General features: G+C 45.8%; 2 non-coding genes across 2 annotated transcripts; both read right to left on the reverse strand.

The window, feature by feature from the left end:
* Positions 1–845: 845 nt before the first annotated feature.
* On the reverse strand, positions 846–952 carry LOC130499342 (small nucleolar RNA R71). The gene has a single exon (XR_008938221.1). It is a non-coding gene; the product is annotated as a small nucleolar RNA R71 (small nucleolar RNA).
* A 15,227-nt stretch (positions 953–16,179) lies between these two features.
* On the reverse strand, positions 16,180–16,286 carry LOC130499261 (small nucleolar RNA R71). Its single transcript, XR_008938142.1, has one exon. It is a non-coding gene; the product is annotated as a small nucleolar RNA R71 (small nucleolar RNA).
* Positions 16,287–18,249: the final 1,963 nt, after the last annotated feature.

Here is an 18,249-nt window from a genome sequence, read left to right on the forward strand (position 1 = left end):
CGTTGGTCTCTGTAGATTCGATCCTAAAGTGCTACATCGACATACCATTTGATTGTGGTAGTGTGCACATTAGGTTAATTGGTGTGCGTATACACGTAATATCAATTTGGCGCCGTTGCCGGGGACCATCTTTTTACCTTTATTTTCGGTTATTTATTCAGTCTAAGACCTCTAACTTGCTCTTTTCTCTTTGTTGCAGCTATTGTTCCAGGTGCATGACCAGTAGACATACTCGGAGCAACGCACAAGGACATTTAGTTACACTCAGCAACGAGGAGCTCGCAAGGTTAGAAAGAGAGAACAGACAACAGCCAAGGCCAACCGACACCACTATGGGTGATCATGGTCATTAGGATGATCTCGCTGCAGCAATGCAACTGATGCAACAGCAAATGCAGCAAATGCAGCAGACCATCCAAGCTCAGCAAGCAGCTGCTCAACAGGCTTCTCTCGCGCAGCAGGAACAGGCGGCGCAGACTGTTCCGATTGGGGAGAGAAACCTTCCGCGGAACATTCCTACTACGCGCTCTGCCATTGTTCCACCACTCTGCACCAGGCAGGACTTCGAGATCAAGCCTGCTCTGATTGATCTGGTGCAGAGAAAAGTGTTCTCTGGTCTCTCTGCAGAAATTCCAATGGAGCATATTGAGAATTTCGAAAAAGTCTGCAGTTTCACTCGTGCAAATGGTGTGCCATCAGACTACATCAAGTGCATGCTATTCCCATTCTCTCTTGATGGAAAAGCTGCACAGTGGTTGAACTCTCTCCCTACCGGCTCTCTCACTTCATGGGAACAGGTCCGATCAGCGTTCCTCAACCACTTCTACTCTAAGGCGAGAACAGCTGCATTGAGGAACAAGATCACCTCATTCAGACAGCTCCATGATGAGACTTTTTGTGACGCATGGGAGCGCTTCAATGACTACCAGAGAGAATGCCCTCACCATGGATTTGATGATGATTACCTACTGGGCATTTTCTATGATGGAGTGGACCGGAAATACCAAGGTGCTCTAAACTCTTCGAGCAATGGAGACTTCATGACTCAGACCACTGATGGAGCGCTCAAGCTGATTGAGAACATGGTAGCTAGCTCAGCCAATGAGAATCAAGAGAGCAACCGCTCTAAGAAAGGGAACAGTGTACACACCCAGAAAATTGATGAGCTAACAGCTAAGGTCGATCAGCTACTGCGGAACAACCAGGCACAAGGATCTGGGTATCAGAACACCACCCCGCAGAGCAATCAGCAAGCTGTTCCAGCCGCGAGTGCCCCAACTGCAGGGAACAGTCCGCCAGATGATCTGAAAAATCTGAACATTATGATGCAGCAGATGCTCCAGAGCCAGCAGCTCCAGGTCAAGGCACTGAATCAGGTTACCGCAGACATCAACACCAGGATGGACAGCATGTTCACTGAGCTGAATTCAAAATATGATACTGTGAGCAACCACATAAAGATGATTGATGTTCAGCTTGCTCAAACTGCTGAAACTGTTAAAAGGCAGCAAGAGATCATTCGTGGAAAGAGTGTGATGAATCCTAGGGTTGAGCACTGTAATGCAACCGAGCAGAGACGTGAGAAATCTGAGGAAAAACAAGCGGAACAACTGTTCGCTGAGACTGTTCTGGGCGCGGAACAGAGAACATAACAGTCTGCTAGCTCTAGAGTGACTGCTCCCGCGATTGTTCCCGCTCCCGACGGATCTACTGATATTCCACCAGTGCGAGTCTATGCTCCTAAGGTTCCCTATTCTATTCCACCTCGACATCTGATGGATCCCATTAGTACAAAGCAGTTGGCTTGATTTAGGAAGATGGTAAGAAGGCTTCCTCAAAAAATCTCATTTGAACAAGCTTGGGAGATTCGGCCATTGCACATGTTCTTCAAGAACAGTGGAGAGACTCGAGAGGAAATTAAGACTCTCTTTACTGAAGCATTAACACCATCACTGAAGGTATTGCCTAAGGTTGATGACCCTGGGAAGTTTGTTTTTCCATGTTCCATTGCTGGAGTAGAATTTAAGGAAGCTCTTTGTGACTCCAGATCTTGTGTGAATCTTGTCTCAAAAGCGATTGTAGACAAGTTGGGCATTACTGAGGTTGAGCCTTCTCAGGTGACTCTGACTTTTGCAAACTCTTCCAGAGCAGTTCTTTATGGCACCATTCGCAACCTTCCTGTCCAAGTTGGGGACTGTGTTCTCCATACTGAATTTCAGGTTGTTGAGATGAACAAGGATCATGAGATGCCTTTGATCTTAGGAAGGACATTTATGGCTACAGTGGGAGCAATCGTTGATATGCCTAATAAGAGAGTCTCCTTCTCCCACATCAACAAGAATGTCTTCTATCAGGCTGTTCCCACCAGATTTCAGAAACTACACGCCTCTTGCATCTCAGTGTTCAGTGGAGAAAAGCTGAAGGTTGTTCCAAGGAAGGAGCTTGGTAAAAACAATGAGATCAAGGAAGTCCTGGATGGAGATCCTCACACTGATACCCATACACTTAGTGGGAATGCTAAGGTGAATGTAAAATTCCAGAAGAAAAGGGCCAGGAGAGATCCTACCATGACTTTGATACCTTGCATGTGTGATGAGAAATCCATTGAATATGAGGTAAAGTGCAAGGATACCTCTAAACCTTTCTCCAAGGTCAGAGTTATTCTCACAGATGAGCTGAAAGAGAAAGGAGAAGCTGCTGTGAAAGGGTTGTTAAGCAGAGTCTTGAAGCTGAACATGTCTTATTATGGAGCTTGTTTTGGAACAAGCCCTCATGCTCAACCTGATTGATCCCTATCACCAAGTCAAGCTAGTGACTTTAACCAATCGCTTGGTGGGAGGCAACCCACTGGTAAGTGTAAATATAACTTGGTTTTGTTTTTGTTTGCTTATTTTCATTTTAGTTTATTGAGTTTCAGATCAAAAAAAAAATAGAAAATCCGAGATACTTCAAAAAATTCTGGGTTGCAGAAACGGAGCACCCTGTTCTCCAGGAGCCAAGAACAACCGCTCCATGTGAAAATCTGGCGACAGAACACCCAGGTTTTTTCGGAGCACCCGCTCCAGGTAAGTATCTCGGCCAAAAAAATGTATATTCTTGTTTTCACCTTCTCTCTGATTTATTTTCACACCGAGACGTTGTGAAGTAAGTCTGGGGGAAGGTCTTCGTCGTTTACTAACTCGTTTCTTTCTTTTGTTTTTCTCTTGAGTCAGCTTGAGTCAGTTCTTAGGATTGAGTCAGTCAAAAATTTGTGGGGATTAGGACCTTATTCTGTGTTGATCACTAACCACCTTGTGCTTTAGTTATCTTATTCAGTGACCTTAGCAGTGGCGAAAGACACACATGTGGACCCGAAACATCCTGACATATCTCACTTGATTCTCCAGAAGTTCTCAGCCGATCAGGTTACACTGGGTAGACTTTAACTCCACCTAACTTGAACCAAATCTTGACTGAAACTCTTCTTGTTATGGGCACTAGATCAGGGAAACGAGAACTACACTCAGGACTTCTTATCCTTTATATCCATCTTGTTGTTCCTGAGTGGCTAGCTCATCTTTAGCTAGTTCCCACCCTGCGCCTTGGCCTTTGTTCCACCTTCATGCATTTGTTTTTCAGTGTTATATGTGCAGATATGTGCAAAAAGGTCGGAGAGGAAAGGATCGATGCAGCCTCTTACTCGTTACTGCTGCGCAGATCCAGTCACAAGGAGAACAAGCAGATTAAGCGAGCAACCGCTCCATAACCAATGAGCTGTGCAAGAACATGGGTGGAGAACCAGAATGATTTGAATCAAAACCACCAGTAGCATCCTTGACATCTCATGTTACCTCCTTCTTCGTCACCTCACCACATCTATAAAAAAAAAAGAGAAAAGAAAAAAAAATCGTTTTATTTAGTATACAGTGATGGAGAAGGAGAAGAATTCAGGATATATGAGCCATTGGGAAGGTCGAGCAGAAGAGTATGTATCATTATGAAGGGATGAGGAGCAGACAGATGAGCGGAGCAGTCTGATGATTGTTCCCGAACGAAAAAAACAGTCGCTCTTGAGATAGCAAAACGAGTAAGGGGCTGTGGACATCAATGGAGCCGTCCTCTCACGGCTATTTTGCGTGATATCCTGCATCCACTACGAAAAGTTGGTAGCCCCTAAACACTCTTTAGCTCCACCATAAAATTAGCATGTTCCACACCTAGCCCGTCTACCCTGAATAGTGCATGTGATGAGAAGCTCACGCTGCTCTTAAATGAATGTAGGGAGTTCTGTCTCGATAGTGTTGCTTTTTCAAGTTTGAGATGTAGAGGATTGATAGTGCTCAAACTACCCAGTAGAGCTTACCCTCTCAAATAAGAGGTACAGCTGTAGTACTTAGGGATCGAATCACGAGGAGCTAGGGAACCAATTAAATAAAATCTACTAATCAATCCTAGGTGAAGTTGGTTTATATGATGGAAATAAAAATAACAATTCCTAAAATGAGCAAGGTAGTTGCTCTAACTAACAATATGTGTGGTTGTTTAAATGTGATAAAGAGTGCTAGACAAAGGGCTTTTATTCAAGAATGGAGATTATAATTTCTATAAATGCTTTAACAAGTTGCTTGCATGATACTATAGATCTCAGCCGCTTAACTCAAGTGATGTATCACTGGTTAAATAATCTAGATCTCTGGCCTCAACTGTCGTATGTTGACACAGAAAAAGAGTCGATCGACATCCTTTTGAGATATCGATCGATACACCTTTCGCTCGGCGATCGATTCACCTGTCAGGATATCGATCGACGGCTTCTAGATATGCCTAGGCGCGAACCGATAATGAACGCTAGGTCTCAAGGAGGGCTGTCGCTCTTCTCAACAGGAGACAAGCTAGCTCAAATGGATATTTTAAGATAATCAAAGATCCTAGTGATTTATATTCTAGTTAGCTAATCTAGAACAAGCATAGGGTGCAATCCATTCGATGAGTACCACAACTTAGCAATTATAGTTTGGGGCTAATCTCACAAACCTATTTAAACCCTAGATCTAACAAGTAAACTACTCAGACATAGCTAAGCAATTCATGACAATGGATAGATGAAAGAATTGCATAAATAGAAATAAGTAGAAATACAAAAGGAGATGAGAAATCTCTCCAATCTCTCAAAACAAATAAAACTCTAGTCTCTCTCTCACACTCTCTGCTTTGCCTCTCAAGACTTGCTTTTCTCTAAGTTGTTCAAAGCTTGCCGTCAAAAAACACTTAGCAGGAATATTTAAGCATTTCCATTAGGTTAAAACTCGCCAGGGGCAATCTCGTAATTTGGTGAAGTCTTGGTGAAGTAGTCGGCTAAACCATTTCGTCCTCGATATCGATCGACAACACAGGATGTGTATCGATCGATTATAATCTTCTAGTACGCGGATCTTCTCAGCTACATCGATCGACAACTCAGGATGAGTATCGATCGATTATAATCGCAATGTTGACTTCCGACTTGGTCTTGAATGGTCAACTCGGGTGTATCATCTCTTTTACTCCAAAATGCTCCAAAAACATCACTTTCTCACAAAATGCTCCTGAACCTGAAAACATACCTAACAGGCTAGAAAACAGATTAAATATATAATAAAATACTAGTATACCATGGTTAAAAACGGGTAAAATCCATAGTATATCAACTCCACCAGACTTACTCCTTTGCTTGTCCTCAAGCAAAAACAGTAGTCTTTGGAAAAGGTTTGAAAACAGCAGGAACTCAAAGATTCAAAATATTGAAGTCATCACTCTATGGGTTTGCAATCCATACCTAAACATCCTAATCACAGAAGTTCATTATGTCTTATCCTAGCTTAGCAACCAAACTCATCTAGTCAACAACTTAGCAAATCTCATCTGACATTCCCCTCTACTAACCTCATTTCTTAACATAAAATAAAAGTGCAGGCTTTACCTTGGGAGTATCGATCAAAAGACATATAGATTCAACTCAAACAAGAATCTGAACACACATGTAGTCTTCTCTGATCCCTTTCTCCCCTCATCTCTCTTCTCTGAATCTCTTATTAGTTTCAATTTCAACAGGTGTCGATGCCACAAAGGTCATCTAGTCCATCTCATTGACATTTGCATTGTAACTCATACATTTTGACAAAGTGTAGCGAATAATGGGGTCTTTGGTAATTTACCTATCCCTCGTTTCCACAATGTGTGATCATCCTTGAGATTTAGAAAACTGGGATCGCATGAGACACTCCTACCCCTCTGCCTCTGAAGAAATCATTTCAATCTTTTATAACATAAACTTAGATCTTGAGACGCTGAAGAGAGAGAAGGAAGGGAACCAGAAACACACAGACTTTTTACCTTCCAGACTTGTAAGAGGATTCCGATCCAGTGATTTCCAAGCTCCAAGACAAGCAAATAAAATCAGTATTAGTGTTGGAGGTCAGCTTTGGTTCCTTCAAACAATCTTAGCTAGTGAATATTGTTGGGGTCAAAAACGGTTATCTCGAAATCAACGGCTAAGTCTATTTGTCATACGAAAAACCCTCCGAAAAACAAACACGAACACCCGTAAACCGAAGGAACCGAGCAGCCGACCCCGGCCTTGGCCGTAGCCGCCGGGCGGCTAGCCCCGTGATGGCCGTGGCCGCCGAGCGACTAGCCCCGTGCTGGCCGTGGCCGCCGGCGGCTAGCGCCCGTGCCGGCCGTGGCCGCCGGGCGGCTAGCCCCCGTGCTGGCCGTAGCCGCCGGCGGCTAGCGCCCGTGCTGGCCGTGGCCGCCGGGCGGCTAGCCCCGTGCTGGCCGTAGCCGCCGGCGGCTAGCGCCCGTGCTGGCCGTGGCCGCCGGGCGGCTAGCCCCGTGCTGGCTCGGGTCTTCGGACAACAATCTCCGGTACACAAGTCCCAGGCCCCGGCCGTCAGAAGTCTGTACTTCGAGTCTTTCCCAAGTCCTCGCAGGACGATTCATTGAGATTCCGCGTACGAAACTCCGGTTCTTACTCCAAACTAAGACCGTCGGAAACACTTCGGAAACTCGTAAGATATCAACGGGAAGGAAGATCTTAAATTCTTCGTACGAAACAGCGATGGTTATCTTAAGACACCACTCATCTCAACTCTACGAACAAATGAAGAACTTCCGAAGAAATCGTAGAAAACAACGGAAGTCCTAGAGACGGCCCGAAAGGGACCAAACGCGATCGGACAGTCCGTTTACGATTATCTGAGATATATACGACGATTTACGTTTATCTTTACGTAACAAGATAAATGCTAAATCTCCGGAAGGATAAATGTCAAGTTCCCCGAAGATAAATGTCAAGTTTCCCGATAAACATGGAGGCCGACGAAAATGGAAAAAAGCCCGCCTTGCGGACCAGAAGGAGAATAGACCGTCATAAGAAGGAGTATATAAATGAGCTTTGGGAGAGGAAGAAGGGGAGAAGAGCAAAAAATTCCTAGAGGGAAAGCAAATCCGAGATTGGAGACCTAGAGAGCTCATGTTAGCTTAAGAACTTAGAATTTAGGCGGTAGACTAGCAAGGCAGGACCTAGAACGTCCCGCCGCCTCTCGTTCTATTTTCATCTTGTCCGCAGACTCATGTCTCTCTCAGAAGGATCTAACAATCCTTTTACTTAGAGTTCCGCACATAGAAACCCTAGGCATTATTCTCGACATGCCCGTTTCTATGACTAACGCTCGTACTAGACGAACTCCGCCAGGCAGTTCGATCTCTTGTTCAAACCCTTCCAACTGAACTACGTCCGCCTTGATCCTCGAAAGGGGTACGTAGGCAGCCTTCCTTAAGGTCCAGTCTCAAATCTTAATAAAACCTTTCCGCATTTATTTGATCACTTGTCGTTGGTTGTCGCAGAGAATCCGGACCTTCAGGGAAAGTTAGGTTTACTTAGCTTTCCTCCGATTTACTTAATAAAAATTGACAGTGCGAATTTCGGTTCCCACAGTTTGGCGCTAGAAGGAGGGGGGACGGATTACTCTTACTCTTACGGCCGCAAAATGCTTGATCAAAGTAATGTCTGGAAATATGAAAGACAAACTCGCAGCTCACATCGACGCTGGTAAAACAACTTCAGCAGTGACTGCTCCTACGACCAACGCTTATGCAAACGGTTATAGACAAACGTCCGAGAACGGACCATTCCGACCAAGTTCGGGTCCTATCAACAATGCACCCCGTCCAAATTCCTGCAACACGATCCTCGGGTCCATGGACACAACCCCCCTCGCTTGGGATTATCAAAGAAAGACTTCGGGAAAATTTATAAAAGACTTGGTCATCGAGACGGATTCCTACCTGCCGTATAAAACGGCTATGGTTAGCTTGAACACTAGTCGCCTTAACTATACAGGGAATTGAAATCCTTTCGGAAAAACCAGCGTCACATCAACGGCTGTTTCTAAGGAAAAATCGTAAAAACGTCTAAGTCCCAAGACGGCCCAAAAGGGGCACGGATCGCGGCTAAACAGCCCATATACGATTTTAGAGTAGGATCGAGCCCAAGACTGATATGACGGTCTAAATACCGAGTTTGAGAAATCTCAGCGAGTAGGGTTTCGAGTTTAAGTGTTTTTTTGAGAAACAGCGTTTCTAATCTTAAAATTCGATAACATTTTACGGAACACCTTTCGTAAAATAAATTCTCGATAATATTTTACAAGACAGCTTTTGCATGATTATACTCGACAACATTTTACAAAACATTTTTCGTAAAATTAACTAGACAACATTTTGTAAAATAACTCTCGTAAAATAAAAAATCAACAACGTTCTAGGAAATGACTTCTTGCTGGGATCAAGATCGATTAAGATGAAATCGATACCTGAAGGGCCTCGGAAAAACCAAGTGTTGATCAAGAAAACTCAAGAGAAACCGAGAAAAACAGGCAAGTCCCGCGAGGAAGCACAGTCCCGGGCGGCAAGCCCCTGTGCTGGCCCTGGCCGCCGGGCGGCTAGCCCTCGTGCCGGCTCTAGCCGCTGGGCGGCTAGCCCCCGTGCTGGCTCTGGCCGCCGGGCGGCTAGCCCCCGTGCTGGCTCTGTCCGCCGGGCGGCTAGCCCCCGTGCTGGCTCTGGCCGCTGGGCGGCTAGCCCCCGTGCTGCCTCTAGGCGCCGGAGGACTAGCGCACCCGTACTGCGCTGGTTGTCGGGCGACACAACATTCGTCAAGCACGGCCAATCCTCGTAAAGATTGACCCAACGACTATCCAAACCAATTTTACGAAACAGTTTCCGTAAATACTCGACAACATTTTGTTGAATAACTCTCATTAAATAAAAGTTCGACAATATTTTACGAAACATCATTCGTGAAGTATAACAAGATCGTAAGCTTCTTGACCTGACCAGTTCGCTCATAGCTTGATGAAACAAGAAACCCCACTCAAGTGACATCTTGCCATTCATTTTCACTTGTCTACCCACCTTAGCCTTCTTCGAGTTTCGCCTACTTCTCCTCCCTTTGCTTCAACGATTCTGCAACGATTCTGCACTGTTCCTTCAGGTTTCATCAAAAATCGATTCTCGATTCAGTATCAGACTTTTCGAAGACCTTTGACAATGAAACGGTAAAAGACAAAGGGGAACGGAAATGAGGCAATCTCGAGTAATCAATGAGACTAAGGTACGTCCGACTTAGAAAATTTTATCAAGGTTTTAATTTTTTTTCGTAGGAAAGGAAAGAGAACGTCTTGTAAACTGCCGTAAAATTTAGGGAACTTAGAACCTAGGTGGATAGTCCAGCAAGATAAGTCTTACGCATTTTCTTCCAGTTTCGTTCTATTATTCCTTGACTGTCTAGGCAGAACGCGCAAACCGATCTAATCTCTCAAAAACCGAGAAACGATCGCCGCGCATCCTTGGCATACTCTTTCCGCTTCCGTGAGACTAATGGTACGACGGTGAGCTACAAAATTAACGAAATAACCTTCGGTAAAACTTCATGAGTAACCCGAAGCAACTTTCGCCAAAAAACGAAATCAAAGCGGAAACATTTCCCGTGTAAACCACGGAAACAAGACTATTTTGACGATCTGCGATTTTCTATCTTCATGAAACCGGTCATCCATTACTTTTCGTATAAACATGTTACACAAAAACAGCATAAGGAAAACCAAGATCGGTCTCATGCAAAACGACATCGCAATACAGAAAATTACGTCCAAGCGGGAAATAACCCAAAACTGAATCCGAACGTGTTCTTCGTCGATTCCTTAAACTTTATTTCCTCGGATAAAATGAAACAATTTTCATGCGACCAAAGGAAACTTTATACGAAGCATCTATCGTATAACTGAAACCTAAATTTGAAAATCGTTTCGAAAAGCCATCACCCATAACTTGGAAAACTCCGCTATGATTGGCATGTCTATCTCGACGAACTCTATTTGGCCCTCGGCCAACTACGTCTTTCCATAAAGTCCGGACCTGAATTCGGCATCATCATTAAGGACAATCGTGAACCAATATGACCTTAACGCGAAAGGATCGCGGTCTGATCGTTTACCAACTCCTTGGTTAAACGGCTGAACACAGCCTTCACGCCAAGACAAAACAGCTGAACGATCGCCGCTCCAATCACTTAAGGGCCAAACGATAATCCACGATTTGTCATAAAACGCCAAGTGACTATTACGCGTGCAACTCTGTCGCATAGCCCAAAAGCGGAAATCATGCGATAAATTTCTTGTAATAAAATCAGTCCTAACAGCCATACGGTTAACGGAAAAATTTGAACTTAACATCGACTGATTAAGTTTTATACGCCCCGTAAACAAAGCATGAAAAGAAACACTCGTGACGAAGCTCCAAGAGTTATACGAGTCGTCCTTAAAATCCCGGAAGGCCAACACTTCGCGAAGCAAAGCGAAGGTAGACACTTCTCCCTGGGTCAAATATACGCGACCCCTGGTCCTAATTCCTCGATCAAAATTTTATAACTTGCACGTCCAAACTGAAACAATAGTTTCTGACTACGGGCATTCGCAAAACATCTCCAAGCCCGCGAACATTTGAAATGCGGCACAAGGGAAAATTAACTCGTACACATTTGAAATGTGTATGCTTGTATAATCCCACGTTTTTTGAAGAAACCGGATTTTCGAAACTCTTTACAAACACAGAAACCGAATTTTCGAAACTCTTCGCAAACAAACTCGCCAATCGCTAACGGCCTCAACAATGGATCCAGTATCCACCAAATAAATCATAAACTATCGCCCGGAAACATTCCACGATTTCTAAAAGCCCATAGTCCTTTATGGCATAAGAAAAACAAACTTCAAAGCACTGCGAGACGTCGCTTCGTGCCTGAACATTCGTTTTTCGATTAAAACCTTCAAACGCCTTCTAAACGGCATCATATCGTTGTTGTTGATCACAACAAACGAACTCTAACGTCCTAACAGACAAGCCACCTAAGGGTAGGCTCTTTTACATCCGACAAGGATCCCATAGCGCGCTATACAAAAAATCCAAATTTGGTTCAGCACTTCGTAAAGGAAGTAGCTCGATTCGTGCCCAGACAAATCATATAAGCCGATACCACTTCGCGGATTTTAAAACGGTACGAATCAGGTTAAAATCACAAACAGGCAAAACGAAAGCCGATTTGTCATCGCACAGCCTCAGTCTGAGAGTAAACCTAGGTCTTGCCCTAAACCCAGCCTTGCTGGTATCTTAACATCTCATAGGCAAAGCGTCAACGACGCGAGATCCCAAAACTTGTCTCTTCACTCAAGTCTGTACGTTTTCACGAATTTTCGTGTAAATCGTAAACTGCAGGAAAATCTCGCTTTGTACAAACGACGGATACGGTGATCATCAGGGAGGCAGGAATGAGACGACAACTCACACCCTGTCCCTCTAACTTCGATAGACAGAAGTTCTGAAAATGCAACATTAATATTTTATAAAGATTGAGCCGCAGAGTTCAACAGATGCCCTGAAAAAACCGGGATTCGAAGCCACCAACAGCCAGTCCCGCAAATACACATCATCGCCTCTTAAACGGCCGAAACACAATCAAAATAAAAATCCCTAAAGGGATTGATCAACCTAGGCGTCCTCCGGAACACCGCCTTCATTCTCCGACTCACCCGAAGCAGGAACAGCCTCGCCATCGCCCTCGCCGACCTCCTCACCGCCCTTGTCCGCAACGATTCCAGCATCCTGGACCTGTGGAATTTCCAAACTCGGGACCAGGGTACCCGAGGATGACGGGCCGGCAAGCTCCGTCGCAGTGCAAGCTCCCATCTCCTCGAAGCGCTGAATCCGGCTCTTAAGACGTCTAACTTCCGAGGACTTGCTCTTCTTCTCCTCCTTCGCCTTGAGCAGCGAGCTCACAGTCTTTCCCAGATCATGCTCGAGATCGCTGATCCTAGCTTCGAGCGTCGACGTCTGGGCAGCATGAGTGCTCTCAATCGATTGAAGCACAGCCTCGGTGCGCTTCAATGTTTCCCGCGACGAATCCAGCTCCTTGGACAAACGTGTGACCTCCAGTCCGCAATCGCCAAGCATCCCGTCGATCAACGTTACAAACTGATCACACGAGAGAAGGTGAGAATCAAGGAGTCAACAAAAGAAAGGGGGTTTCACGAAATACCTTGGAGCGATGTTGCGATAGTGTCGCCGAAACCTCGCCTTCCTCACTCTTAGTACACCTTTTCCTCTTCGCTGATCCGGCAGCCCCAGCTCTTGAACATCCCCTCGATGGTGGAACAGCATTGGACGCGGGAAGTCCAAAGACGATCTCCCTCTTCTTTTCTGGAGGAGGAGGCATGACTTCCACCGCATCCTCCGAAACCACTATCGGCGCGAAAGGGGAGCCCTCAGGGCGAGCCTGGACATCGGGTGCTTGCTCCGGAACGACAATTTCTCCAGCAGGCAAAGGGACATCGGATCCAGAGACTGGAATTGTAGAAATCGGGACTGGAGTAACGTCGGGTCCAAGAGCCAGAACCGCGGGATCCGGAGTTAAAGCGACATCGGATCCGAGAGTCGGAGCCACAGAAGTTGGAAGGGAAGTAGCACTTGGACCTGCCACGCTAGACTCCATCTCAGCACGGCGTCGCTCCATCTTGTCCTGAAAAGAACTGAACCCCTCGATGAATGTCTGCGTAAGGGAAGGAGCATCCTGCGCCGGCGAGGCTTGGTTAGCTTCACTCATTTCGACATCGGAATCTTTCTTTTCATTTAGAGAGGAAGCCAGATTTTCTGAAATTTGAGAAGAGGAGAGTGAGTGAAAAATGAGAGGGGAATGGGGTGCTACTTATAAGAAATCAAAGGTGGTAGAGTTTTTCGGAATAAAATATTCCTAGCCGAAAATTTCGATTTTCAAATCTTCCACACACAAAATCGCTCCCGCATCTTGCATGCTGGGGGGCTAACTGTTGGGGTCAAAAACGGTTATCTCGAAATCAACGGCTAAGTCTATTTGTCATACGAAAAACCCTCCGAAAAACAAACACGAACACCCGTAAACCGAAGGAACCGAGCAGCCGACCCCGGCCTTGGCCGTAGCCGCCGGGCGGCTAGCCCCCGTGCTGGCCGTGGCCGGCGGCGGCTAGCGCTCGTGCTGGCCGAGGCCGCCGGGCGACTAGCCCCGTGCTGGCCGTGGCCGCCGGCGGCTAGCGCCCGTGCCGGCCGTGGCCGTCGGGCGGCTAGCCCCCGTGCTGGCCGTGGCCGTGCTGGCTCGGGTCTTCGGACAACAATCTCCGGTACACAAGTCCCAGGCCCCGGCCATCAGAAGTCTGTACTTCGAGTCTTTCCCAAGTCCTCGCAGGACGAGTCATTGAGATTCCGCGTACGAAACTCCGGTTCTTACTCCAAACTAAGACTGTCGGAAACACTTCGGAAACTCGTAAGATATCAACGGGAAAGAAGATCTTAAATTCTTCGTACAAAACAGCGATGGTTATCTTAAGACACCACTCATCTCAACTCTACTAACGAATGAAGAACTTCCGAAGAAATCTTAGAAAACAACGGAAGTCCTAGAGACAGCCCGAAAGGGACCAAACGCGATCGGACAGTCCGTTTACGATTATCTGAGATAGATACGACGATTTACGTTTATCTTTACGTAACAAGATAAATGCTAAATTTCCGGAAGGATAAATATCAAGTTCCCCGAAGATAAATGTCAAGTTTCCCGATAAACATGGAGGCCGACGAAAATGGAAAAAAGCCCGCCTTGCGGCCCAGAAGGAGAATAGACCGTCATAAGAAGGAGTATATAAAGGAGCTTTGGGAGAGGAAGAAGGGGAGAAGAGTGATATCTGGTGTTTTTAACATCATTGTATATATGTTTTCATTTGTTTCAAGTCACTAATTCGTGTCAGTCTAGTCCTTTTTGACCTTTTACAGGTCTGGAGTTGGTAGAAGGAAGAAGAGAAGGTGCCTGATGAAAAGAAGACATTTTGGAGCATTCCTGCGGAGAACACTCAAGAGAACAGTCCCGAGACTGTTCTATCGCAAGCGGAACAAGCAGACGGAGTGATCCGGAGATTGTTCCAGACGAATATGGAAACTCCTATTTCGGGAATTAAAGCCCTGATGCCCTAATCTATTTTCTTCTGATTGGCGCCTCCATATAAAAACGCCACCTATCTATTTCTATTTTCTTACGCTAGTTTTTGCAAGAGACAAGTTTCATACTTTGGATTCAAGCTTTTGTAAGGGAGAAGGCTCTCATCTCACTCGAGAGAACAACCTGAACCCTAGTTTATTTCTTCTTAATCTGATCATGAGTATTTCAGTTTCATCTGTTGTTCTTCTCTGCATCATGATTGAGTAGTCGACTGTTGATCTAGGGTGATAGAGTGCATTCGCGACTGAGCATAGATAGGTTATCAATTAGTAAATCTTCAATCATTCATTGTTTCATGCCTGCGTTAAACTGATCATCTAGCGTTTGATCCCAAGTAAATCTGTGCATCAAAAGTATAATAGGTTGCTAGATCCTGTATGAATGAGCACTGCATCCTTAGCCACACGAAAGTAGATGTTAAGGTGCACTGTGAACAGATCGGAGTCATTCATTAAGGTTCACCATCAGATCTCAGACCAAGCGACATCTTAGGAGCTGGGTCTGATCGGTGAAAGGATCAACTACACGACAGTGTGTTGTTCTAGCCTGCTCTCCGAGTTCTAGATAGAACTGCATCGAACCTGAATAGCTGCTCGGTCCCGATTGAGATCACTCGCATTCATCCTAGATTAACTCCTTTTAATTTGAATTCATCACTTGTGCTTTTAACTTGTTCTCTACGTCACCTCTTTAAACCAAATATTTATTTTCTTCTTAGCTTGATTTCGGAACTCATAGAACTAGAGTGTAGACTGGTCCTCTGGATTTGAATCTCAAATACTACAATTGCAACTGTTAACTTGACAGTAGCAAGGATTCATTTTTAGTGTATCAAGTTTTGGCGCCGTTGCGACGGGGACCAGATTTTTTTTACCTCTAATTTTCGGTTTCATATCTAGTCTAAGATATCTAACTCGTTTTATTTTCTTTGTTTCAGCTGATGATCCAAGTGCATGACCAGTAGACATACTCGGAGCAACGCACAAGGACCATTGCATCAGCTTACTAACGAAGAACTAGCGAGATTGGAACGACAGAACCGTCAACAGCCGAGATCAACGAACACCAACATGGGTGATCATGCAGATGATCTCACTGCTGCAATTGCACTCATGCAACAGCAGATGCAGCAGATGCAGCAAACAATCCAAACGCAGCAAGCTGCTGCCGAGCAAGCTGCTCTGAATGCTGCGAACCAGCAGAACCAACAGGAGGAAGTGGTCCAGATCGGGCAGAGAAACTTGCTGTGTAATCTGCCTGCTACGCGATCTGCCATAACCCCTCCACCGTGCACTAGGCAAGACTTCGAGATCAAGCCAGCCTTGATAAGTCTAGTGCAAAGGAAGATCTTCAATGGACTTCCTGCTGAGATACCGATGGACCACATCGAGCACTTTGAGAAGATGTGTGGTTTCACTAAAGCGAATGGAGTACCACCCGATTACATCAAGTGTACTCTGTTCCCTTTCTCTCTTGATGGAAAAGCTGCTCGCTGGCTTGATTCACTACCCACAGGATCACTCACTACTTGGGAACAAGTCCGAGAGGCCTTCTTAAGCCACTTCTACACGAAATCGAAGACGGCAGCTCTGAGACAGAAAATCGTGACCTTCAAACAGTTGGTGGACGAGCCGTTCTGCGATGCTTGGGAGCGATTCAATGTCTACCGCAGAGAGTGCCCACATCATGGGTTTGAGGAAGACTATCTGCTGGAGTGTTCTACGATGGAGTAGGCTGGGAGTACAGGAACGCTTTGAATTCAGCCAGTAAGGGAGATTTCATGACTCAGTCCACTCAGGGTGCATTCGAGTTGATTGAGAACATGGCCTCAAGCTCAGCTGACAATAACCGCGAGACTGATCGCACTCAGAAGGTGAAGAGCATCGACAACAGCAAGATTGATGAGCTCTCTGCTAAGGTCGATCAGCTGATCAAGAGTAACCAGAACCAGGTCTTCATCATGGAAGAATCCCCTCAGGATAAAGCTACCGCGGAAGGCACATCAGAGGCAGGTCAGTCGGCTGAGGATCAGCATGAAGTGAGCTATGTGAATGGGCAAGGATGGCAGTTCAAGAACTATCACCCGAACCCAAACGTGAGGAACAATCCCCACCTGTTCAACGCCCCTAAACCAGACGATAAAGCTCAAGGAACCCAGGGTCAGAACAGTGGATACCAAAGGCCCTATGGCAATCAGGGAAGAACCTTTGTCCTCAACCCAGCTCAGAATGCCCAATTCCACAACCAGAAACAGCCGGTTAATCAGCAAGCTGCACAACCGACTCAGACTGCCCCGAATGATGACATGAAGAGCCTCGCCAATATGATGAGCCAACTGCTCCAAGGACAGCAGATCCAAGGGAAAGCACTGAACCAGGTCACAAACGACATCAACACCAGGATGAATCATATGTTCAATGACCTGAGTGCGAAGTACGACAATGTCTCAAGCCATATGAGACAGATGGATATTCAGATTGCTCAGACTGCTGAGAATGTGAAGAGACAGCAAGGAACTCTCCCTGGAAAAACAGACAAGAACCCCAAGGAGTGCAATGCAGTAGGGTTGAGGAGTGGAAAGCAACTGCCTGACCTAGACCCCAGGAGATTCACATCGGCTGAGAAAGGGAAGCAGAAGGAGTCGGATCAGCCATCTAAAGCTGTACCCACAGATGAGGATGATGCAGAACAACCTACTGAGACTGCTCCGACTGAAGCAGAGCGACCCGCTGGGGTTGTTCCACCGACTGCAGCACCTTCTCCTGCTCGTCAGTATGTACCGAAGGTTCCTTACCCTGTTCCAGCTAAGGCTACACGCAAGGATAAGGAAGAGATGAAGTGTAGGAAGATGCTAGAAGACCTAACTGTCAAACTCCCTCTGATGAGTGCGATCCAGATGATACCATCCATGCGTAGCTTTGTCAAGGGACTGATCTCTGGGAAGATATCTGATGACAGTGAGTTCATGATTGTTTCTAAGGAGTGCAGCGCGGTGCTCCAGAACAGAAGGATCAAGAAGATGGGTGATCCGGGAAAGTTTGTTCTCTCGGTTCAGATTGGGAGAACACTTTTCTCATGCTCATTGGTCGATCTAGGGTCGAGCATAAACCTCATGCCATACACTGTGGCTAAGCGCCTTGGATACTCAGACTTCAAGCCTACCAGGATGTCCCTAGTGTTTGCTGATCGATCTGTTAAGTCTCCAGTTGGGATCCTAGAAGATCTTCAAGTCCTGGTTGGAAACACCATTGTTCCTGCTGATTTCGTTGTTCTGGAAGTTGAGGAAGACTCCAATGACCCCCTGATCCTAGGCAGACCATTCCTCTGCACTGTTGGAGCTATCATTGATGTCCGACAAGGGAAGATTGATCTCCACCTTGGAGATATTGTGATGAAATTTGAGATGGATCAGATGCTCAAGAAACCGATGCTGGATGGACAGACTTTCACTGTTCAAGAAGAAGGTGATCCATTAGAGCCGCATGAGGGAATGATCGAGGAGATTCTTACCGAGGATCCGCTTGAACTTGCCTTAGTCAGAGCTGAATCCGAGCAGAGTCTAGAGAGTGTTGATGCTGATGCCTATGCCAAATTCCTGGATTCAGCTAGGAGTATTGAGAGAATGGTGGCGAATCTAAGTCTGGGGGAGAACAGTG

This window comes from Raphanus sativus, chromosome 8 (genome assembly GCF_000801105.2).
Source record: "Raphanus sativus cultivar WK10039 chromosome 8, ASM80110v3, whole genome shotgun sequence".
Classification (NCBI taxonomy): domain Eukaryota; kingdom Viridiplantae; phylum Streptophyta; class Magnoliopsida; order Brassicales; family Brassicaceae; genus Raphanus; species Raphanus sativus.